The sequence below is a fragment of the Asparagus officinalis genome, chromosome 10, assembly GCF_001876935.1.
Source record: "Asparagus officinalis chromosome 10, Aspof.V1, whole genome shotgun sequence".
NCBI classification, from domain to species: Eukaryota; Viridiplantae; Streptophyta; class Magnoliopsida; order Asparagales; family Asparagaceae; genus Asparagus; species Asparagus officinalis.
This window is the reverse complement of record NC_033803.1, coordinates 49,402,014-49,427,060: the sequence shown is the minus strand read 5'-3', so window position 1 is coordinate 49,427,060 and position 25,047 is coordinate 49,402,014. Positions and strand designations below refer to the sequence as shown.

Below are 25,047 nucleotides of genomic sequence, written 5' to 3'. Positions count from 1 at the left end.
CCAAGCAGCAGCAGAAGAAGAAGGAGGAGGCGAGGACCCGACGTGCGGCCGAGCGTGCGAAGCTCAAAGACAAGATCGGCTCATTCAGCCTGCTGAAGTTCCTGTAGTCCTCAAGCCGTATGGATCCTCCTTTCTTTTGTCTGTTTTGTTAGCTTAATTGGTGCCTCGGGCATCATAGTTAAACTGCAAACTTATGTAAGTTGTGGCCCGTAGTGGCCCTTTTGCTTGTTTCGGCTTTATCTTGCACAATTTTCTGTCTTTATCTGTGCTATTTGGCGTAATTGAACTCGGCGAGCTTTAGACTATGGATTTAGTCGTTTTAGGCTCTCGCTTTGCCCTCTGTTGCTCACAGCGTGGGATCGGATTAACTCCGATCTTCGCGATGTAGCTCCAATGGGGTCAAGAGAGCAGCACTTGGCTCGTAGCAAAGAACAAATGTTTGCTTCTGCGGCCCACTGAAGGACCCAACTTCGACTCGCCTTTCGGTGAGTTGTTGTTTGGAGTACTGACAGACCAGTTGTCTGTCGAACCGCTTTTGACAATCGTCGTCATTTGGGGAATGTGACAATTGATTGTGATAGGAGTCGTCGCCTGGTAGACTCCATCCATCAGTTATCCTAAAGCGACGTTAGGACATCTGGAATATGTCAAATAGTTCAGGGATTTAGGAGTGTGACTATTGACTGGAGTAATGGCACGTCGCATGGTAGGCCATTGTTCAGGCTATGCTATTCGTAAGAATAACGACGCCAATCATCAGAGGTGATCATTAACTTGATGAGGTCTTGTCGCGATTGGAGCGACCGTGGGGGCCTACCATTCCTCAGAATAGGAGTGGTAAGCGGATTTTGTCAGAGGTTTAATGTTAACGTGACAGGGAATGTCGTGATTGGAACGACTTTGAGGACCCACCATCCTTTAGAAGAGGATTGGTAAGTTGATTTTGTCAGAGGTTTAATGTTAACGTGACAGAGAATGTCGTGATTGGAACGACTTTGAGGACCCACCATCCTTTAGAAGAGGATTGGTAAGTTGATTTTGTCAGAGGTTTAATGTTAACGTGACAGAGAATGTCGTGATTGGAACGACTTTAATGGATCCGCCATCCCATTAGAGAAGATAGGCGAATTGAATGTATATGTCGTGATATGAACGACTCTAGTGGATCCGCCTTCTCATTAGAGGAGATAGGCGAATTGAATGTATATGTCGTGATATGAACGACTCTAGTGGATCCGCCATCTCATTGGAGGAGATAGGCGAATTGAATGTATATGTCGTGATATGAACGACTTTAGTGGATCCGCCATCTCATTGGAGGAGATAGGCGAATTGAATCCCACAAGAGGCTTTCGCCAGGGCGGGCAAAGCAGGAGCAGTTTAGCCTCGTGTACCAGTTGGAGGTTTTGAGAACCAGTTTAGACTCGTGTACTTTTTGGGAGTTTTGAGCAGGAGAACTAGGGGTAGTACTTCTTCAGGTACTTGCCGTTGATGGGCATCATGATCTTATCGCCGTTCGGTTTGACGAGGCGATAGGCGCCGTTTGAGTAGACTGATGAAGAAATCAAATAAGAAAAAAATTGTAAGTAATTTTTTATTTTTTTATTTTTATTTTTTTATTTTTTGTTACTTATTCAATTTTTTTTTTTATAGATAATGAGGTTCATGAAGAACCAACACCTCTTCCTCTCCGAGCGTAGAAAATTCTAAAAATGGTTTCAGACGTTGACCATTTATTTTAAAAATATTACCATTTTTAGGATTTTCTATCTCGACAGCTCCATGTGGAAAAACTTGTTTAACAAAAAATGGACCAGTCCATCTTGATCTTAATTTTCCCGGAAAAAGATGCAATTTTGAATTGTACAATAAAACTTTCTGTCCTGGAGAGAAATTTTTTCGCAAAATTGATTTGTCATGAAAAATTTTTGTTTTCTCTTTGTAAATTTTTGAGTTTATGTATGCATCATTCCGAATTTCTTCCAACTCATTTATTTGGAGCAATCTGTTTTTACCTGCCGAGTCTGAGTCAAAATTTAACTGTTTTATTGCCCACATTGCTCAATGTTCCAATTCTACTGGTAGGTGACAAGCTTTCCCGAATACCAGTCTGTATGGTGACATCCCTAAATTGGCCTTAAAAGCTGTTCTATATGCCCACAGAGCATCACACAATTTTACAGACCAATCTTTTCTGTTATGATTAACTGTTTTTTCTAAGATTTGTTTGATCTGCCTGTTTGTGACCTCTACTTGTCCACTGGTTTGGGGGTGATAAGGAGTTGACAATTTGTGTGTGATTGAATATTTCCTCATCAAAGCCTCGAAAGAACGGTTACAGAAATGTGTACCGTTATCACTGATGATCGCTCGAGGTACTCCAAACCGGGCAAAAATGTTCTCTTTCAAAAACTTGACAACGACCTTGTTGTCATTAGTTTTGCAAGCTACCGCCTCAACCCATTTTGACATGTATTCAACGGCTACTAGAATGTAGACATTTCCAAAGGAATTTGGAAATGGTCCCATGAAATCGATACCCCACAGATCAAAAAGTTCAACAGATAAGATGGGTTGTAAAGGCATCATATTTCTCCTAGTGACCTTCCCTAAAAGCTGACAGCGGTTACAGGTTTTGCAAAACTCGAATGAATCCTTAAAGAGAGTGGGCCAATACAGCCCAGATTGGAGAACTTTTTCAGCTGTTTTTCTCGGGCCAAAGTGGCCCCCACAGGCTTCCTTATGACAAAAGGATATAACACTCCTAGTTTCTTCAGTGGGAACACACCTCCTAAAGATCTGATCAGGACAGTATTTGAACAGATATGGATCATCCCAGTAAAAGTATTTTACTTGGGAGAGAAAACGGGATCTATCCTGTTTGGACCAATGAGAAGGGATCTGGTTCATGACTATGTAGTTCACAATGTCGGCGAACCAGGGAACAGATTGGATTTCTAGGAGTTGTTCATCTGGAAAATGTTCATTGATTGGAACGGTTGATGTTGGTGCATTTGGGAGTCGAGAGAGGTGATCTGCTACGGGGTTCTCTGTTCCCCTTCTGTCAAGAATTTGAATGTCAAACTCTTGAAGAAGGAGAATCCATCTAATGAGCCGTGCTTTAGCATCCTTTTTGGTCAAAAGATACTTTAGTGCGGCATGATCAGTGAAAACTTTGGTTAAGGAACCGATGAGGTAGGACCTGAATTTTTCTAAGGCAAAGACTACAGCTAAAAACTCTTTCTCTGTGACAGAGTAGTTTTGCTGGGCATCATTCAGAGTCCTACTGGCGTAGTAGATCACATGCGGTTTTCCATCAAACCGTTGTCCTAAAACAGCTCCAATCGCAGAATCAGATGCATCACACATCAGTTCGAATGGTAAGGTCCAGTCCGGTGCATGAATGATAGGAGCTGTGGTTAGCTCCTTTTTCAGATATTCAAAAGCTTTGAGGCAGTCGGGAGAGAAGACAAATGATGTATCCTTGGCTAAGAGATTGGTCAAGGGTCTAGCAATTTTGCTGAAATCCTTGATGAAACGTCGGTAAAAACCAGCATGACCAAGAAACGATCTGACATCTTTGACAGTTTTGGGAGGAGGGAGATTGGAAATGAGATCTACCTTAGCTTTGTCCACTTCGATTCCCCTATTGGAAACTACATGTCCTAAGACAATGCCTTGTTTGACCATGAAATGACATTTCTCCCAATTGAGAGTCAGATTTTTCTCCCTACACCGTTCTAGGACCAGTTTAAGATGATGCAAACATTGGGAAAATGTGTCACCAAAAATGGAAAAGTCATCCATGAAAATTTCGAGAAATCGCTCTACCATGTCGGAAAAAATACTGATCATGCAACGTTGGAATGTGGCCGGTGCATTGCACAGGCCAAAAGGCATGCGTCGGTATGCGAATGTTCCATACGGGCAAGTGAAGGTGGTTTTCTCCTGATCTTCTGGAGCGATAGGGATTTGATTGTAACCTGAATATCCATCCAGGAAACAGTAGAACTCGTGTCCTGCTAAACGCTCTAACATTTGGTCAATGAAAGGAAGAGGGAAGTGATCTTTCCTAGTGGCTAAGTTGAGCTTTCGGTAGTCAATACAGACTCGCCATCCAGTTTGGATCCGAGTGGGAATCAGCTCATTAGCCTCATTTTGGATCACGGTGATCCCAGATTTCTTTGGAACAACTTGGACTGGACTCACCCATGAACTATCAGAAATGGGATAAATGATCCCATGATCGAGACATTTCAGAATGTCTTTCCTAACGGCTTCTTTCATCACTGGGTTTAACCTACGTTGAGCATCTCTAGTAGGTTTGGCATCATCTATCAAATGGATTCGGTGTTGAACAATGGTTGGACTAATCCCTTTGATATCAGCCATGGTCCATCCAATGGCTTCCCTATTCTCTCTTAAAACAGCTAAGAGAGCTTCCTTTTGACCGGTAGTCAACTCAGAAGAAATGATAACTGGTAAAGACTCGTTCTCCCCTAAGTAGGCATACTCTAGATTTTCGGGTAGAGGTTTGAGCTCTAACTTAGGGGGTTCCTCCACAGATGGGCGAAGCTGGACTCGGGGTTCTATCTCTAAAGGTTCTCGTTGCCAGCCAACAGCAAAAACATGATTGACCAGCGGTTCTATCTCAAGTTCGTCATCAGAAAGCTCCTCAATCATTAAATCAGATGCATTTGAATCAGACTCACACTCTCCCTCTTGTTGTTCACTGGATATTCCTTGAATGAAATTCACTTCCATGGGTTCATCAGATGGATCACTAGGCTGTCTCCCTAAGTTGAAGATATTGAGGTCAACAGTCATATTCCCAAAAGATAGTTTCATCTGACCGGTTCTACAGTTTATCAAAGCATTTGAGGTGGCTAAGAACGGTCTTCCTAGAATGACGGGGATTTGACTTTTGAGATTGGAAACGGGCTGCGTTTCCAAGACAATAAAATCAACAGGGAAAATGAACTCTCCAACTTTGATCAGAACATCCTCTACCTCTCCTTTGGGAATTTTTACAGATCTATCAGCTAACTGTAGAGTGCATCTTGTCGGTTTAAGTTCTCCTACACCTAGCTGTTGATAGACTGAATAAGGAAGGAGGTTGACGCTGGCTCCCAAGTCTAGAAGTGCCTTATCAATGTGAGTGTTACCTATGACGTATGGAATTGTGGGACAACCAGGGTCCTTATATTTTAACGGCATTGGTTTCGAAAAGATTTCACTGAGGTTGGCAGCTAAGAAGACTTTCTTGGGGACATTGGTGGTTCTTTTCTTAGTGCATAAGTCCTTCAAGAACTTTGCATAAGAGGGAATTTGTTCGATTGCATCTAGGAGAGGGATGTTGATCTTGACCTGTTTGAATGTTTCTAGGATTTTCTCAACCTGCGGGGAGTTTTTCCTAGGTTTGAGTCTATCTGGAAAGGGGGCAACGGGCCTATACCTATCTAGATCAGGCTCAATCTCAAGTTCAGCATTTTGGTCATCGGAAGGAATTGCTTCATCGGAAGGAGTGTGTTGGATAGGAGAAGGGGTTTGATCCGGTGGCATTCTAACCTGATTGTCTATTTGTTTTCCTGATCGCAGTGTGTGAATTGCATTCAGTTGAGCTGGGTTGTTGGAACTAGATCTAGTGTCTTTAGGGTTTGCAACAGGTTGACTAGGGAATTTTCCTTTTTCTCTCTCACTCACGGCAGCGGCTAGTTGCCCAAGTTGGGTTTCTAACCGGGCTATGGCTTGTGTGTTCGAGTTGAGCACTTGGCCCGGTAGCGGCTAATTGCCCAAGTTGGGTTTCTAACCGGGCTATGGCTTGTGTGTTCGAGTTGAGCACTTGGCCGGTGGTTTGCATGAATGAATTTAGAGTGGTGGATGATTGGGTCAACATATTGGTAGTTTGTGTAGAAGCTTTGATCATAGCTTCTAAACCCTTTTCTAAGACACTTAAACGTTTGTCATGATCGGAATTTGAAGAATTTATAGGGTTTCCCCTAGGGAATTGTTGGTTTGACGCGGGAATAAAGTTTTGGTTTCCATGAGAATTTCCTTGGTTCCAAGCAAAATTGGGATGATTTCTCCAACCTGGATTGTAGGTTGGAGAAAATGGATCATTTTTAGGACGCTGGAATGCAGCGTTCATCTGTTCTAAAGCATGGTTGTTTCCTAGAAGAGGACATTCCTCTGAAACGTGGGTAGGAGACTGACAGTTATGACATCCCGGGGCAGAAATATGATTGATCTGAGCCGGAGCTCGTTCCTTAACTTCTAAGGCTTCTAACCTCCGCAGAATTGTCGCCAACTTCGCTTCAGATGCAATGTTTGACTCCAGGGAAAGACCACTAGACTTAGATTGGGAAACAGATGAAACCCTGTCATCACAATTTTCCCGCTGCATTGTTTTCTCGGATAAACTCTCTAGAAATTCCCAAGCTTCATCTGCGTTTTTTCTCATAAAATCTCCCTGACACATCGATTCTAAAGATGTTTTTGAAGAATAGTCCAATCCTTCATATATGACTTGGCACAATCGCCATTTTTCTAGACCGTGATGAGGACATTGGATTAAAAGATCTTTAAATCGGTCAAAGTATTTCCAGAATGGCTCTCCCGGGACAATTTTGAAATTCTGAATGTTGTTCCTAAGCTTTACCGTTTTGTGAATAGGGAAAATTTTCTTGAGAAAAACGGTGACAAATTCCTCCCAAGTTGAGATGGAATTTATCGGTAAGCTGTACAGCCATTTTTTAGCTTTGTCCTTTAGAGCAAATGGAATAAATCTAAGCTTAATCGCATCTTCGGTTAATTCTCTCATTTTTATCATAATACATACTTCCTCAAATTCCGAGATAAATATATATGCATCTTCTGTTTCATTACCTAGGAATTTGGGAAGCATGTTTATGAAATACGGTCTAAGCTCGAAATTTGCCCCATTTACTTCGGGGAGTCTTATGCAAGATGGAATTGCATTTCTGGTGGGGTAACACATATCCTGAAGAACGGGCTGATTTGCCATTTTTTGGATTGGTTCAACACGGATTAAGCGATGAAAATTATCCCGAACCCAAATTTGTATACACCAAAATAATTTTTTTTTTAAAGGAAAGAAAGAAAATTAGTTTTTTTTTAAGGAAAATTAGTTTTTTTTTTAAGGAAAGAAAGAAATTTAGTTTTTTTTTTATAAAGGAAAGAAGAAAGAAAATTAGTTTTTTTTTAATATGAGAAGATAAAGAAAAAGAAAAATCCTAACTAAAACAAATCAAGGCAATCACTTTTCAATCAACTCTAACTCTAGGGTTTAGCCTAACTCCACTAGACCAGCTCCTAACCAAAAATTCCTACAGTGAAAAGATCAAAGTTTTACCCAGGTAGTTAGCCAGGTAAGGATAGTACTAGAGGGTGATCAAAGATCAATTAAGTACCTCTTTCCTTGCGGAGCGCTTTACGCAACCCCTAAACCTTGCCTTAGACACCAACTATTCTGAGAAAACTTAAACCGTTCACTTAAGGATTTCTTGTTCCTTATTGAGCTCGAATCCTTAGGGGCCAACGTCTAATGAGTTTTAGAAGGCTTGGGTTTGTGAAGTGAGGAATTAGTGATTTGTGGGCTAAGGAAAGGGTGATGAAATCCCTTACCTTATCTTGATTGGGGTTTTGCCCTTAAGAATGTTTTAAGTGTGTGCCAAATCAAGTGCTACAATCACTTTGGTGAATTCCTACACTATATGAAATGCAACCCTAGAAATTAAAAGCGACTAAAAAGGATGGTAAAAAGAAAATCTTTATATTTTTTAATTATGGTCAACAATAATCAAAAGTGAGAAGGGGAAAATTGTTTGAGTTTATTATCTTGTTAGTTAATATCTAAGTGAAAGATGGATTTTATTATGGTCAACAAAAATAAAATCTTTTTTTTTAAATCCTAATTGTCTCTAATTGTGAAGCTAGCTAAAGAGGGTGGAATTGAAAACTAGAAAGAAGACTTACCCGAAAGCAATGCTCCAAATTCTTGATCTTCAATCCAAGATTTTCAAGCTCCAAGCGGTTCCTTCACAAGAAAAATACACAAGTTAAAGAATCAAGTTAATAAAATCCTATTTTAGCACCTTCCCCGGCAACGGCGCCAAAAACTTGATGCGGCATAATTATGTACCAAAATTGCAAGTGCACAATTTATCAAGTTATAGTATAAAAAGATATCGATCCCACGAAGAAGGTGATTTTAAGAGATTATTAAACTTGGTTCTTATATTTTGTGCGTGACAATTAGGAATAAAGAATAAGTGTGATTGTATGAGTGGTTGTTTTGATTTATATGCAAGAGGTAATAAATTGAATTTTAGAGGAGAGAAGGAAGAATTAAAGAATAAATGAAATCATAAGGCAAGAAATATGAATTAATAAAATCAAGAAATAAAACCAAAAATGAAAAGAAAATTTAAGAAAGTTAAGATGAAGGATTCAAAAGAGGTAAGAAATCTAGAATATAATCCACTAACCAATTTCAATTACAAAATATAAACTATTCTCTTTTTATCATATTTCAACTTAGATTTATTAAGCATAGATTATCAAACCATTTAAGGAAAGTGTAACCTATCAAATTATCATCTAAGTTAAAATTACTATTCATGATAAGAACAACAACATGATAATAATCCTAGAATTCATAAGCATAACCTATCAAACCATTTAAGATAAGCATAGATTATCAAATTCTTCTTCTACCGATTAGTTCTCTAGTTGATTATCCTAACATGAACATTTTAAGTACAAGAGAATAATTCATACAATATAAAGGAAATTAGACTAGTTTCATATAATTCTAAACTTCCTACAAGAATTAAATTCACATCTTAAGAAATAAAAACAAGAAAAAGAAGACTAATTACAAAATTAAAAAGAAAAGAAAAATCTAAACTATAAACAAGAAATAAATCTAATTACAAAGAAAATAAAAATCTAAACTACAAAATAAATTGCAGAAATTAAATGCAAGAAAAATAAATCTACTCTACAAATTAAAGTGCAAAAAGAAAATAAAAAAGACAAGAAAGTAAATCTACACTACAAGCATGAATTTAAATCTAACTAATAAGCAATAATAAAGAAATTATTAAAAAGAAATAAAAGAGAAAAGAAATGCAAACCTTCAAATTGCTCTTCATCTCCATCCTCATCATTCAACAAGAGGAGAAAGAACAAATTTAAAGAGGAAAAAATTATTTTTATTAATTGCAACTAAAGTTATAATTTTTGGAAGGCCTTCTTAATTAAGAGTAGCCCTCCTCTCCAAAAGAAGTTTACAAAATTTTCACACCTCTAACCCCTCACTCTCTACCCCTATTTATAGTAAACATCAGTGAATGAGAGCCATTGGATTCAAATCTTATCCAAAACTAACCCAACATAAGAGGCCCATATGATTTATTTGATTTTCAAAAGAAAATCAAAATCCAAAAATAAATGAACATCTAAGTCTGTAGCAAGTCTGGCCCATTAAGCTTTATCAAAGCATTTGATTTTCAAAATCAACTCCATTTGGTTTCGGCCCATCAAAGCATTTGATTTTCAAAAATCATCTCCATTTGGTTTCGGCCCATCACATGCTTTCTCCATTCAAATATGCAGCAACCCATGTTCCATTTATTTTCAAAAAGAAAACAAACAAGTCCGGCCCAATTGAGATTGATTTTCCATTTCATTTTCAAAACCGAATTGAAACTCAGCAAGCATTAAGTCCGGCCCATCCAATGCAAATCTGCAGCATATTAATGTATGGTCTTCATTACATTGTTTGAGAATGCAAATCCACTTCTTTGCATAAAAGCCCAATACATTCCAACTATTTGCATCCAAGTCCAAGCATAGCTTCCTTGGTGTATTTTTTTTTACTTCGGGTCTTCAAAAAGTCGAAAATTGTACTTAGGCTTCTTGAATCATTTCTTCATTTAATCCATGGGTTTTTGTTGAGAGATGGGAAGTTGAGATTTATTCTTCATTAATCTGCAATTAAAAAATAAAAACAATTATTAGTGGTATATTTATTCATATAAAATAGATAATGAGGGTATAAAATTATAATAAAAATATGATTATCAAGCGCCAGCATTTTTCTACCCGAATGACATTACTGTGTAATAGTATATCCCTGAAGGTGTTCGGAAAGAAGTGTGCTTCTCATCGACATGATACATCTTGATTTGGTTGTACCATAAGAATCCGTCCATAAAGGACATCCTTTCAAACCCGAATATATTGTCAATAATGGCATCAGTGATAGGTAATGGAAAATCATCTTTTGAACATGCCGAGTTTAAATATCGAAAGTCAATACATACTCCAATCTTCCCGTTCTTTTTTAGAACATGGATGATATTGGCCACCTAATCAGGATGTTGCTCCTCAAGGATAAATCCTGAAACGATGAGTTTCTTGACATCAACTTCAATGACCTTAATGATTTGGGCATGGAATCGCCGTTGTTGTTGTTTGACGGGTTTAGCATTTGATTTGATATTAAGGTGATGCATAGCCACTTGAGGATAAAGACCAAGCATATCCTCGTAATTCCATATAAAAAACACCAATTTATTCCCGCACAAGAGTAATGAAGTCTTCCTTCTCTTCAGATGACATGGTGTCACTTATAAATATGGGTTTCGAGTTAGACTCGTCACCCATGTTCACCTTAATTACCTTGTTATCCATAGGGGGTTCACGATGCTCAAAGCAATACTCCCATTGCATGCCGAACTGTTGACTCAGTGGATCAACAAATAAAGGTAAATGATCATCCTCTTGATTTTCAATTGGAAGGTCTGATGTCATATTGGCCATGAGCGCTTTGAATACTGCTCCTGCACTTGTATTAGAATCCCAGTAATTCGATTCGGAGGATGAGCTAATGGAGTTATCCTTTGACCCTTCGTTAGCTCCGAAACACCATGTTAAAGGTGGCGATTCCCCCAATCCCTTGTGAGTTTTGTGATAGTAACTGTCAGGTTTCCCTTCCAAAGCATAGGTAGGTTTAGGTGGTGGCTTCCATCCTTTGCCAAAATTTAAACCTTCTTTGCAGGTGAAGTTGTATCCCATTTTCCTCATAAGATATCGCACTGTTGGTGTAAAGTACGAGAATTGAGGGGCTCTTTCTTCTTTTTCAGATTCTTCCAAAAGGGTTTGTTTTGGACCTTCAGTTTGCCCAAAGATGATGTCTTTTTGACCATTATTCTTGGCTGGTACTACAAAGACTACTTGTGAAGATTCAACTTGCCGACGACTTGTCACCAAATATAATTGGATTGGCATGTGCAAAGCAGGTTCAGCATACAGTCGTGGAAGGGGATCTGATATCGCATCCACGTTAATATCTGGTATATCAGGGTCATATTTAACACACGATAAGTAAGCTAAATCATCATTATTATTAAAGATAACCCCACCATCATCATCCTCAGCATTGTTACTTCAAGACTATCAAAGCCGATTACGATGGGTTTAATGTTATTAAAGACAAATTCCTGTTCGCAGTCAGACTCTATGTCAGCCCTATTACCACTATCAAGGTCCTCAAAAAGTGATATGTCGGTAGGCTCACCATCAAGATAATGGATAGAATTAGTAAAGTAATTCTCCACTCCTTTGAATGGTTGCTTTTCCATGACCACTATTTGACCTTTCCTCTCTCATCTACATACTTCATACATTGATGTAGAGTAGATGGAACGATCAAATTATTATGAATCCAAGGTCGACCCAATAACAGATTGTAGGGTGTCTCTGCATCGATGACATAGTAGGTAACATCAGTCCTCAAGTCTTCCATTTGGCATTTGAGCTTGATCTTACCAAGGGGACGAGTGTTGGAAGTATTGAAACCATAAATCATAGTTCCCGTTGCCGACAAGGGATGAAGTGGGACTCCGAGGTGATGCATGAGTCTCAGTGGTATGATGCTCAAAGCAGACCTAGGGTCGACTTGAATTCGGTCTACCCGAATGGAACCGATATATCCATGAAGTATAAGGGTCTATCATGCTTCGCATTCTTCACATGCATGTCTTCTGGGGAGAAGGTGATGCAAGGCATCGGTCCTTTAAAGACTTGAGCGCACATCCTTGCTGGTGCGTCTGCTTGATTAGGCAGGAAATGAGCCAAAAATATCTCATTGTCTGCCAACGCTTCATGCAAAGCTTCCCTGGTAGACCGGGAGAGGCGTAGGAGCTCAAACAAGGTAATTCTTGCCGGGATGTTGGATAACTGAGCTAAAACATCAAACTGATAGGGGCCCTTCGAGGTCGTGGGAGCATCCTTCCTGAGTGCCTTGTTGTAATGAAGTTCCTTTGTCTTAGGATCGCTGGACGGTACTTGCTTCCTTTCTGCTACTTCCTTCGTTGGTTGGGTGGCGCAACTACCTCTTTAGGGTACTTCTTTAAGAATTCTTTTCCTCCCCTGGTTCCTAGTGCCTATGCAGGTTGCACGACGAATGTTGATTGCTCCTCACCAGAACTACCGAGCGAAGTAGTTTCTTCCCCTTCATCTGGGATAGCAAAAGCAGCATTGCATGATTTTGACTTTGATGGAGTCCATTGTTCGTTTGTTAGTAGGTCAGGATGGACCCATATAACCTCGCCTTTAGGAGTGGCGTAAGGTATCATGCCCTTCTCTTTCTGCTGATGAGGGTCAAGGTTCATGACTTGAGTCTCTGTCCTGGGAATTGGTTTTACACCATCCTGTACTTGAACTTTAGTAAAATCTCCGAATTACAAGGCAATCAAATTTGTAGATACTTTCTTTTGATCTTCTCTAAGGGTTAGAACACTTGCATCCAATAAAATATGTATCTTATCTTTCCAAATATAGCAATCTTTCGTCGAATGATGCACCATTCTATGATACATGCAATAGTTGGGATCATTTGTTTTTGGCACTTCTTCAGGCTTTTTCGCCTCTGGGAGCTTAAGCCTGTTCATCTTCATCAGAGATTTGAAGATCAGGACGACTTGGTCCTCCTTGAAGTCATACCTCTTCGGAGGACGACTATCAGACGAATTGTTTTTCTGCTTAGGAAAGGTCTTAGGGGAGTGATTGGTTTCCACCATCAATGTGTCCTTTCCTTTTGATTGTTCTGGTTGCCACCTTTCTTCGAGCGAGACTCGCGAGGTTCTTTAGTGTCCATCCTCTTGAGAATATTCTCGACTTGTTCTCCCTGCCACACCAAGTCCTTCCATGTACGAGCTTCAACGGCACCCATCTTTGAAAGCATATTGATGGAGAGATTATTTCTGAACATTTCAATGAGTGTGACCTCCGAGACCTGATTGCGATAATGTAGTGATCGGTTCCTGAATCTTTTGACAAAGTCAGTAACGGACCCTGTCTTCTTTTGCTTTTCGGCCAAGAGAGCGGCCATAGACACTTTCGTGTCGTCATCAAAGAACCTGGCCATGATAAGTCACTCCAAGTCCTTCCAACATTTGATGGATCCAGGCTCCAATCTTCTGAACTATTTAAAAGTAGCCCCCTTAAGGGTGCTAATGAATAAATGGGCCATGAAAGGATCATTGCCAATTATGTGTCCAGTCTGTGCCTGAAAATAATAGACATGTTGTGAAGGGGAACCATTGCCATCGAACTGCACGAGGTTGAGTGACTTGAACTTTGGAGGATAAGAGACGACATCCCATTCAGAAGGATATGGTCTAGTCACCCCCAGCTCTTTGAAGTTTTCTTGCAGCTTTAACGCATCCAGTTGTTTCTGTGAGTCATCCAATTTATGGTCTCATTGTTTCGCAGGAGGGTTGGATTCAGCCTCAGATGACTCAGAATGAATTTTGAACATTTATTCCTCCTCGCCCTCTTCATTATTGCCCTCTTGGTTACGACAATTAGTTTCTTCAGTAGTGGGTGAAGGTCGCCTATGCCTTGATCATGAGGCTTTGGTTGTAGCTTTCTTCTTTTTCTTTTCTCCAAGAAGTTTTTCTATCATTGCTTCCATGCGCCTGATAGACTCTTGTTGTTGGAGGATAGTTGCTTGTTGTTCTTCTAGTCTACTTGTTGTATCATCTTCATTTACGGCCATGTGAGCACTCGCCTGTTCACTTTGATCGGTACTAGAAGGCTACAATGTTGCAATGGCGGAGTTCTCATGTTATTCATTAACAACATCAGATATGCCAAAAAGTCGTCGATAGTCCAAAGGAATTATTACTTTGGTACAAGTACGAGTATGTTGATAAATGCCCTGTCCTTCAATAAGCGCTCCTCATAACCCTGGGGAAAATTCGGGGTTGGAGGATTATGAGGAATCGGTTAAAGCTTTGCCTTTGCCTTTACCAACTATGTTAATCATCACTTCAATGTGACGATTCTTAGACACTTGTTTCGTAGGACGAAAGCATCTTCTTCTAGATATCAAAAGCGTCGATGGCTCCGACAATCTTTCAAAAATAGTAGACTTATGTGGCGATTCGCCACATGAGCACCAGGAAAGCACTGCGGAAATAAGTTTCTCACAGCAATAATGAGATTGCATCTGACTCATGCTATGTTTGCGTGTGAGGTAGTCATGGAAATGCATGGTAGAACTACCCCCAGTCGATTCTGGCCATTTAGTTTTACCCGAGCGATATCCTCTAAATGATAGAGGTTGACAAGCTTGGGTAGCTATACAAACTTCATCATCACAAGATTGGTTGATTGAGCAAACTTTATACACTCACCTTCTTGTTCGGCCATCAACTTGAGGTTCATTCTTTTGAAGGGCCTGAGTTTGGTCAACTAGAACACTCACTAGGGTTGGTCGAACTTCGCATTGAGAACGAGATTCATCAACTGAGTCTGTTTGGGTATGGGGATAAACTTCATCATTTGAATGTTCCTCAGCCAATCGACCCTCAGATTGGTCTCCTTTTGGTCGATAGTTGAAACCATCCAACGAGACCACGGCTCGAGCCTTTCGGTGAGCTTGATTCTGTCATTGATGTTGTCGTGCATGTCTCGAAAGTGGAGCAACAATAGACCCTATCTCAGTCAAGACTGGGTGAGGTTCAAAATAATAGCCAGAGTTTGGTTAGGTTGATTAGTAGAAACTAAAGCCCGGTTAGGTTGTTTGACAACCTACTTCTTAGCCTGACGGCTAGTTTTCGAAGCCTCCTCTTTGGGAGGCAAAGAGTTTTCCTTGAGACTAACTTGAGTTGAATCATCAGAAGCCACAAGGACTGAAATCTCATAAGAGACTCTACGGCACTTTTGTGCTTTCGTGGGACTCAAAGTTCTAGAGGAGAGGAACTCCTCATATTTGGATTGGTCGAACTCGATGATAAGAGTTTCGACCTCAGTTCCCACCGCAATCTCATCTGATTATACCACTACCAGTTTGTCAGAAAAAAACGGCTTCTCCCACTGTGATCGCCATCTTCTGTAGGGTTGAAGAAATTAAAGTTGATTGATTCTTGTTTTAAGAATTGGTTCTATTACTTGGTAAGAACCTTTTACAATCACTCACTCTCTCGATTACAGAGGAAGAGAAGATAGATTTGACTTCTCTTTTATTTAAGGTGGGTTCTAGGTACGAGAGAATGCTACACTCGATGATTGAGTCAAGATTGCTTCCTATTAACGATCAGAAATAGATCGTAAGAGCTTCTAACAATGGCTTAGGCAGTAGGGATTGAAGTTCAGATCTTAGGCTTGTGCGTGAGAGTTTCACTTCCAAAATCCCCCTCCCTCATAGCTGCTTGCGGCTATTCATAGAGCTTTGGCATGTAACTGACGTGATACAATTATGGGATTGTGGGCGTAACCGACTCCTGAGATTTAGCCCACGTGGCTAACTAGGCTTTCAGGGCTGTTACAATCTAATTTATTGTGGGTGACAAGCTTCGCTGCGTTGGCGAACCTCGTTCTTGATGTCGAGCCTCGTCTTTGATGTCGATCCTTACCACGTGTTGAACCTCATCTTGATATCGAGGCTCACCACGCAACATTACCACGTGGTGAGCCTCATCTTGATATCGAGGCTCACCACGCGTTGCGTGGCGAGCCTCATCTTGATGGCGAGCCTCGTTGCATGGTGAATCTCATCTTTGATGTGGAACATCGCTGCGTGGCAAACCTCGTCTTGATGCCGAGCCTCGTTGCGTGGCGAACCTCATCTATGATGTGGAGTCTCACTGCATGGTGAACCTCCTCTTAATGTCGAGCCTCGCTGCGTAACGAACCTCATCTTTGAAAATGAGATTTGTTGTAACAAAGTGTGACTCTCATCTTTCTTCTGGCATTTTTGGGTGTCTACTGGCTCGTCCAGCACTTACAACTTCAATTGTCATCTCCATCATACTCTCTAATGGTTTGTAATTTTGGTGAAGACATTAGAGGTGTCACCGAGGCCCCCAAAGTAGCAGAGAAGGCACTAAAATGTCCAAGTGCATAGGACTTGGAGGGAGAGCCATAAGCGCTCCTATTTGAGCTGAACTCGAAGCACTCACAACCTTTGTAAGAGAAATCATCAAAGGAAGTGACTTTTCTAGTGGAGGAGTCGTCGTCGCTAGTGCGAAAGATAACTGTGCCGGAGGAGGAGTAGTTGTTGGTGTAAGTGGCAGCTATTCTATTGGCGGAGTTATGATTATGGCCTCTTCAGTCATTGGAGTCGGCAACCCTACATACAAAAAATTGTTAGAATGCAAAAGAGAACTTTTGGGGAAGTCCAAAATAAACGACGCTTACCTGGGAGAGAAAATAGGGATATAAGCTGACATTTTATCGGAAGTGAATGGTGGTAGGTTATCCCAATCACCGTAATCATCACCATCGTCATATGGAGAATTCTCATAGTTTACTTGCTCTTCATCATTTGTAGCGGAAGGTTCTGGCGAGCTCACAACAGTAGTCGATTTACGAACTAGGGCTATTGTTGGGCTAGACCTGGTATCCCCCATTGGTGGCATTAATGTTGAAGCAGAGGGAGAATGACTCTCGCTAAGCTTTTCATGTTCGACCACTATAGATTCATCTACAGGAGGTCTAACTCCTTCAGCTTGAGTGGTTGCTGGTGCTATTTCTTCTGGTGTAGCCTCTGAAATTGGAGGAACTACACTTGGAGCCTGAATCAGAATTATTGTATCGATAGGGAACATTGTTGGGATAGATTCTGCATCCTCAGCCATCGATTCACCCTTCCCCCTCCTCGTCAGGTGAATGATATGAAGAAGTTCCACTTGATAAGGCTGGACTGGTTGAACGAAGTCTAGGTCGATGAGAAAGGCCTGTAGCATATGATTCTTGTGCCTCCTCCCCTCCCATACGTACACCATGTGCCGACTTAAAAGAAACATGCATGAGTTTTGCTCCCCATGGACCTTTAGACCTAGGGGACCCAACCGATAACTTTCGGCGAACTCATGTTGGTAGGCTTCTTCTTAAGTGAGAGCTATTTTACCCGTTGCTCTCCCTTCGTGAGTCTCAGCTACTCTGGGTTCTTCTGCTTAGGTCTCCACGGTTGCCTTGCCTCCCTTCTCCTCAGTGGCTGCTTCTTCACAAGATAAGTACTCATCGATTCCCTTCTGACGAGAAATTTTGGACCCCCTCTTTGATTCGTACATCCTTTTGATCTTTTTTAGACATGTGGTGTTCAATTTGTACTCAAGGATCTGAGAAGAAGCATGATACCTGTAGGCATATAAAATTGCTTATAGGTCCCTTTTGCTCAGCTCGGCACAAACCGACGAACCAACGAGGCGACGAGATCGACGAATCGCATCAAGCGACGGAATGCATCCATACGCGTGCGGAATCAAGCCAAGTGTTCGAAGAGTCAACGAGTCATCCAACCAAAGGCATACTCGGACGAATGACGATCGAATCAAGATCGGTTTCGGACTCCAACTCAGAAGCGGATTTACTGCCTAATCGGGATCCGGATTTACTGCCAAATCAGATCAACCAAATCAAAGACTAAGTTAATCAAATCACGGACAGAACCAAAGGCGGAAATCACCAAAACCACCACCTAGAGGGGCTCGGCCGAAGCCGAGCCAACTTCAGGTGGCTCGGCCCAAGCCGAGCCACCTCAAGGTGGCTCGGCCCAGAGCCGAGCCACCCTGAGGTGGCCGGCCCAGATCTGTGCCTAGGCACAGATCTGAGTGCCTATAAATAGGCTAGGCCTTGGTTCATTTGAGGGGTTGGAAATTTTGGAGAGGCGAAGCCCTGCTGGATTGGAGACTCAAATCCAAACAAGATTCAAACTTTAGGACTTCAAGGACTTGCTCATCCAGATCTGGTGCTCGGCGACCGTCAACGCCAAATAAGGCAGGTGTTCGAGAGGACCAGATCTCAGATCTACGCGTACGAACTCCGGATCTAGGCTTGGTCTTAGATCCCGAGACTTGAGCGATTGTTTCCTTGGTGAATCAATCCCTCCCGGCTATTATTTCCTTCGTGGAATAATACCCGTCGTACTGCGTAGATCCGACCGGATCTAGATCGCGCGGTGGTCCACGGCAAACAACCCCGGCGCAGGCAAAGAACCCACAAAGCGAGCGACCGCAAAACAGGAGCTCGTGATTCGTTCGACAAACAAGGAAACAAAGTTGTAATTTTCATTTCTTTTCAATTTGATTTTCGTTGTAACCGGATCTATAAAAGACCGGATCTTTGTAATCCAAGATGACAATTATCTCATTAATGAAGAAAGCTACAGTTTTCCACGCGAACAAGTATCTTCCTCCGTCACCAAAGGAGCGGTGACTCTCTCAAAGAGAGCCCGCCAAAGGCAACGCCAACGCTTGGCCAAACAATTCGCCAAAGCGATGGAGTCCACCGACGGAGTCCGCTACAACGCGGGTCTGAAGAACAAGAGAGGCAAACAGCCTCAACAACAGATGAACGGCGCCTCTTCCAAGCCGCCAACAATGGAATGGGTCCGTGTCAAACGGAATCGTTCGACGCTGGAAGAACGCATCCGCAAACGCCGCGCACTATCAGCGCAGGCACGGGCTCAAGCCGAAGAAGCCCGTAGAAAGTTGCAGAAAGAAGTGGCCAAGAAGCCGCCACCAACTCGCAAAGTTTGGAGGCCAAAGTCTGAAGCGGCAATTCAGGCTAAGGAGCAACCTTTGCAGCCTCCAACCAAAATTCAACCTCCGGCGAACCCAGCTAAGTCGCCGAGAATTCCCATAGCTACTCCGGGAGATCATGCAGAATCCTCCCGAAGAAGAAAGCCAGTCTTGGAGCGCCTCGGTCCAATTCCCGATGAGCGAAGCAAAGCTCCGATCCAAGAACGTTTGGGCCCACTAAGAAAACCCCGAACGAATCAACACGCTGGGGGTCACCGCTACCTCCAACATGACAAGGAGCTCAAGGCAACTGCGCGCGCTAATTTGCGCATTGAGGTCCAAGAGCCCGCTGAGAATTCACGCCCAAAAAGGCATGTCTCAAGGCGCGTGACTCTTGAAAGTCCAAGGAAGGCAATTCGCCCTCAGATGGAAACATTATCATCTGATAGTGATAATGTTATACCTGAGAAGTCGTGCCCACACACGATAGGTTACTCCGACTGTCAAAATGACGAGTTGTACTATCGTGCTGGGGGTACGAACAGAACCAGAAAGAGGAGTCCCCGAGAACAGGAAACTCAGTGCCCTTGTTCAAAGCTCATTCGGGCGGTACTGTCTCAATGCAACTGCATCAAGGTAGTCCCCGAGAGAATTTCAGTGTTCGAAAGGCTCGGCACCGAAACGCCAAAACCAAGGCATAGGCGTTTCCGGCAAAGAAGAACGGTGGTTAAAGACGGAGAATTTCCGAGGGTCACCGCCAACATGACCAGCAAAGAGACATCGACACAGATTGATCTCAAATCGTTTCTGGAAGCGTCCCGGCGTGTAACCCGTCTGCAGTCCGGAGCCATCGCACGAGGAACTTATGGTAGGGTTCGGACAAGATTGCCTTCGGAAGATGAAGAATCGGATTCCTGCTCTGCTGTCGCATCGGACAATACAGTGTCCAGCGAAGGACAACCCCGCGAGTCATTTATGATAAGCGCGGAAGAAATGGCCAAGATGCTTGAAGACGCTTTGGCTAAGCAGAAAGAAAGTTTCAAATTCGAGATGGAGATGGCCATGCAGCAGATGAGAGAGATGCATGAGCAGCAAATCCAGGCATTCAGGAACCAGCAAAGTGAATCGAACCGCCGTAACCCGATTGTTCAGGAAAAGGAGCACGCAGAAAGGGATGAAGCTCACAATGCCAATAACCCTCCTGTCAATACAGGGGGTGGTAACGAGGATGCCAACGAAGATACAAGTGAAGACTTGAAGATCAAAGATCTCGAGAGCAAAATCAACACATTGATCTCCGCTCAAGAGACGAAGAAAACAGGCATTCCCTGTCCATACCCAAGAGAGTGGGAATCGATCCCCTATCCGGCGAAGTTTAGTCTGATTAACTTTACGCCGTTTGATGGGAAGGGTTCCCCCACTCAGCATTTGATTTATTTCAAATCGCACCTGGGTATTATTTCCGGCAATGAGCCTCTGATGGTGCGGTCATTCGTCGGCACTCTTCGCGGAGCCGCCTTCGATTGGTACCGCCGCCTCAAGCCAGGAAGCGTGAACAGCTGGGATGACATGGAGACCAAGTTCCTGGCCAACTTCTTCGACGACGACACCGAGATATCTATCGGATCATTGCTCGATGAGAAGCAGAAGGACGGGGAGTTAGTCGACACCTTCGTCAAAAGGTTCCGGAACAAGGCGATGAATTGCCGGGACCCGATCACAGAGGAATTCATCCTCCAAACTTGCCACAACAACCTTGCGTTGGACGTGTTGGAAGCAATGGGAACAGCACCGTCTGACACTTGGAAGGATCTGAAGGTCCGAGGGGAGCAGGCTGAGCGATTCCTTAGAAGGAAGAAGGCCGAGAGGAACCAACCGACGGTTAATCCGCTGGACTCAAATTTCGCCTCTCGTGGTAAGGGCAAAACACCTGCAGCTACTGGTGGTGCTAATCAAGCGTCACAACAGCAATCCCGAAGGCAGCAAAAGACTTCGGGTCCGAGACTCCAAAGAGAGTATTCCTTCAAGGACGAAGACGTTCCAGCCATCTTCGAATCCCTCCTTGAAGGTAACAAGATCAAGCTACCACCTATCACAAATCAGGAGGAAGCTGACAACACTACGGACCCAAAGTACTGTGCATACCACAGGAGGGTCGTTCATCCCACCAAGGATTGCTTTGCTCTCAAGAATAGCATTCAGACCTTGGTTGAAGCCGGCGTCATAACGCTGAGGTAAGCCAATTGAGAATGGCAAAACTCCGACCGGTATAAGAGTATAAACTGCTTCCTAAAACTCCAAAGAGTATACGAGTATAAACTGTTTCTCAATCCTCCGACCGGTATAAGAGGTTAAACTACTCCCTGATACTCCAATAGGTATATGAGTCTAAACTGTTTCCCCACTTTTGACGGGAAGTTCCTGGAGAATATTAAGCTAATATTCTTAAGGATAACCCGGTTAGTTAACTGATAATAATGTCCGAACCAGTTCCGCAGAGGAAACTGGGGGTGGACGATTTATGTAATGGGAAGTTCCCAAAACCACAGCAATGTAATGAATAAGAACTCCCATTCTCACCATGTCTATGCACTCAACACTCTCTCTGTTAGAGTCTGGACGTAAAGTACCCACTTGGTCAAACCTTCTTACAGTTAGGACCACAGTCAAAATCCCCTCTCGATTCCCCCAATGAACGAGAGGTCCACAAATTGAGCGATCAAACCTTCCTACAGTTAGGATTGTCTCAAAACACCCACTTGGTCAAACCTTCTTACAGTTAGGACCACAGTCAAAATCCCCTCTCGATTCCCCCAATGAACGAGAGGTCCACAAATTGAGCGATCAAACCTTCCTACAGTTAGGATTGTCTCAAAACACCCACTTGGTCAAACCTTCTTACAGTTAGGACCACAGTCAAAATCCCCTCTCGATTCCCCCAATGAACGAGAGGTCCACAAATTGAGCGATCAAACCTTCCTACAGTTAGGATTGTCTCAAAACACCCACTTGGTCAAACCTTCTTACAGTTAGGACCACAGTCAAAATCCCCTCTCGATTCCTCCAATGAACGAGAGGTCCACTTTCAAATCGAGTGATCAAACCTTCCTACAGTTAGGGTCACCTCAAACTCCTGTTTGGCCAAACCTTCCTACAGTTAGGGTCAAAACCATAATTCACTCTCGATAAACGAGAAATTCATCTTTAGTTCGGTAATCAAACCTTCCGACAGTTAGGGTTATCCGAATCTTTTCGATTCTCGGAGTGGAGATCCCACTCCTAGTTTCATCGTTCCGGATTCTGGGGGTGGAGATCCCACCTCGAGTCTCCTTTCCAGTTGAAGATAGAATATAAAATTCTTCTTCTTCATCGTCGGGAGATAGAATATAAAATTCTTTCTCTCCCATTTCGGGTTCGTCTTTGCCCCAAGAGAAGACACCACCTTTTTCAAATCCCAAAATCTGTGCCTCACAGGTATAGGAAGTTTATCCCGAATCCTAAGTAGGGATAAGTCTGCGCCTAACACGCGCTGCCGGTTTAGTCTTTTTCCGCACAAAAAGACACCAGAGTTCGATTCTGGGGTATTCTATCCTGAAACCTAAGCAAGGATAAGTCTGTGCCTAACCCGCGCTGCCGGTTAGTTCTTAACCGTTGAAAAGAACATCCGTCCACATATTCAACATTGTGGCAGGTTGTTATTAATAACACCAAAATCCATGCCTTACACGCATGGGGAATTTCATCCTGAATCCTAAGAAAGGATATGCCGACGCCTAACACGCGTCGCCGGTTTAGTCTTTTACCGATTGAAAAAGACACCAGAGTTCGATTCTGGGGTATTCTATCCTGAAACCTAAGCAAGGATAAGTCTGCGCCTGACACGCGCTGCCGGTTAGTTCTTAACCGTTTAAAAAGAACACCCGTTCACATATTCGACATTGTGACAGGTTGTTATTAATAACACCAAAATCCATGCCTTACACGCATGGGGAATGTCATCCTGAATCCTAAGAAAGGATATGCCGACGCCTAACACGCGTCGCCGGTTTAGTCTTTTTCCGAACAAAAAGACACCAGAGTCCGATTCTGGGGTATTTTATCCCGAAGCCTAAGTAGGGATAAAGTCAACGTCTAATACGCGTTGCCGGGTAGCCTATTCCCGTAACAATGGCGAAGCCTATGTATTCAACATCATAGCACAAAGTCTAAGAGAATTCACTCTCTTAGCACAACGTTACATGCGGAACGGATTTAGACAATCCGCATGCTAGCCCGACTCAAACGGTAGTCGGTAAAGGCTAATCAAATCCGTTGAAGGCTGGGGGTTAGCCAAAAACCCCAAAGTCAGCGCCTAACACGCGTCGCCGGTTTAGTCTTTTACCAATTGAAAAAGACACCAGAGTTCGATTCTGGGGTATTTTATCCCGAAGCCTAAGTAGGGATAAGTCAGCGTCTAATACACGTTGCTGGGTAGCCTATTCCCATAACAATAGCGAAGTCTACGTATTCAATATCGTAGCACTAAGAGCGTTAACTCTCTTAGCACAACGTCACATGCGGAACGGATTTACATAATCCGCATGCTAGCCCGACTCAAACGGTAGTCGGTAAAGGCTCATCAAACCCGTTGATGGCTGAGAATTTGCCAAAAATTCTATAAATGCGAGTCATTGACGCATCAACTTTATGAGTTGGTCTCGTGACCTGAGCAACATACGACGTTCAAAACCCTAAGATCTATGCCGGACAACGCGTAACCTTAGGTCAACGCCAGTCAACGCGTTGCGATCAAAAAATCAACGTACGACGGTCAAAACCCCAGGGTCAACGCCGGACAACGCGTAACCTTAGGTCAACGCCAGTCAACGCGTTGCGAGCAAAAATTTTAACGTACGACGTTCAAAACCCTAAGGTCTACGCCGGACAACGCGTAACCTTAGGTCAACGCCGATCAATGTGTTGCAATGAAAGGATCAATACTCCGAAAAGTATACGAGTATAAACTGCTTCTTAATACTCCGAAAAGTATACGAGTATAAACTGCTTCTTAATACTCCGAAAAGTATACGAGTATAAACTGCTTCTTAATACTCCGAAAAGTATACGAGTATAAACTGCTTCTTAATACTCCGAAAAGTATACGAGTATAAACTGCTTCTTAATACTCCGAAAAGTATACGAGTATAAACTGCTTCTTAATACTCCGAAAAGTATACGAGTATAAACTGCTTCTTAATACTCCGAAAAGTATACGAGTATAAACTGCTTCTTAATACTCCGAAAAGTATACGAGTATAAACTGCTTCTTAATACTCCGAAAAGTATACGAGTATAAACTGCTTCTTAATACTCCGAAAAGTATACGAGTATAAACTGCTTCTTAATACTCCGAAAAGTATACGAGTATAAACTGCTTCTTAATACTCCGAAAAGTATACGAGTATAAACTGCTTCTTAATACTCCGAAAAGTATACGAGTATAAACTGCTTCTTAATACTCCGAAAAGTATACGAGTATAAACTGCTTCTTAATACTCCGAAAAGTATACGAGTATAAACTGCTTCTTAATACTCCGAAAAGTATACGAGTATAAACTGCTTCTTAATACTCCGAAAAGTATACGAGTATAAACTGCTTCTTAATACTCCGAAAAGTATACGAGTATAAACTGCTGCTCGGCCCAGAGCCGAGCCACCCTGAGGTGGCCGGCCCAGATCTGTGCCTAGGCACAGATCTGAGTGCCTATAAATAGGCTAGGCCTTGGTTCATTTGAGGGGTTGGAAAATTTGGAGAGGCGAAGCCCTGCTGGATTGGAGACTCGGAACTTAAAAAAGATTGAAACTTTGGGACTTCGGGGACTCACTCCTTCAGATCTGGTGCTCGGCGATCATCAACGTCAAATAAGGCAGGTGTTCGAGAGGATCGGATCTCAGATCTACGTTGCTACACTCCGGATCTAAGCTTGGTCTTAGATCCCGAGACTTGAGC

At 42.5% G+C, this 25,047-nt stretch overlaps 1 pseudogene; it reads right to left on the bottom strand.

Annotated features, from left to right (window-relative positions):
* On the bottom strand, positions 1,744–11,669 carry LOC109826718 (annotated as a pseudogene).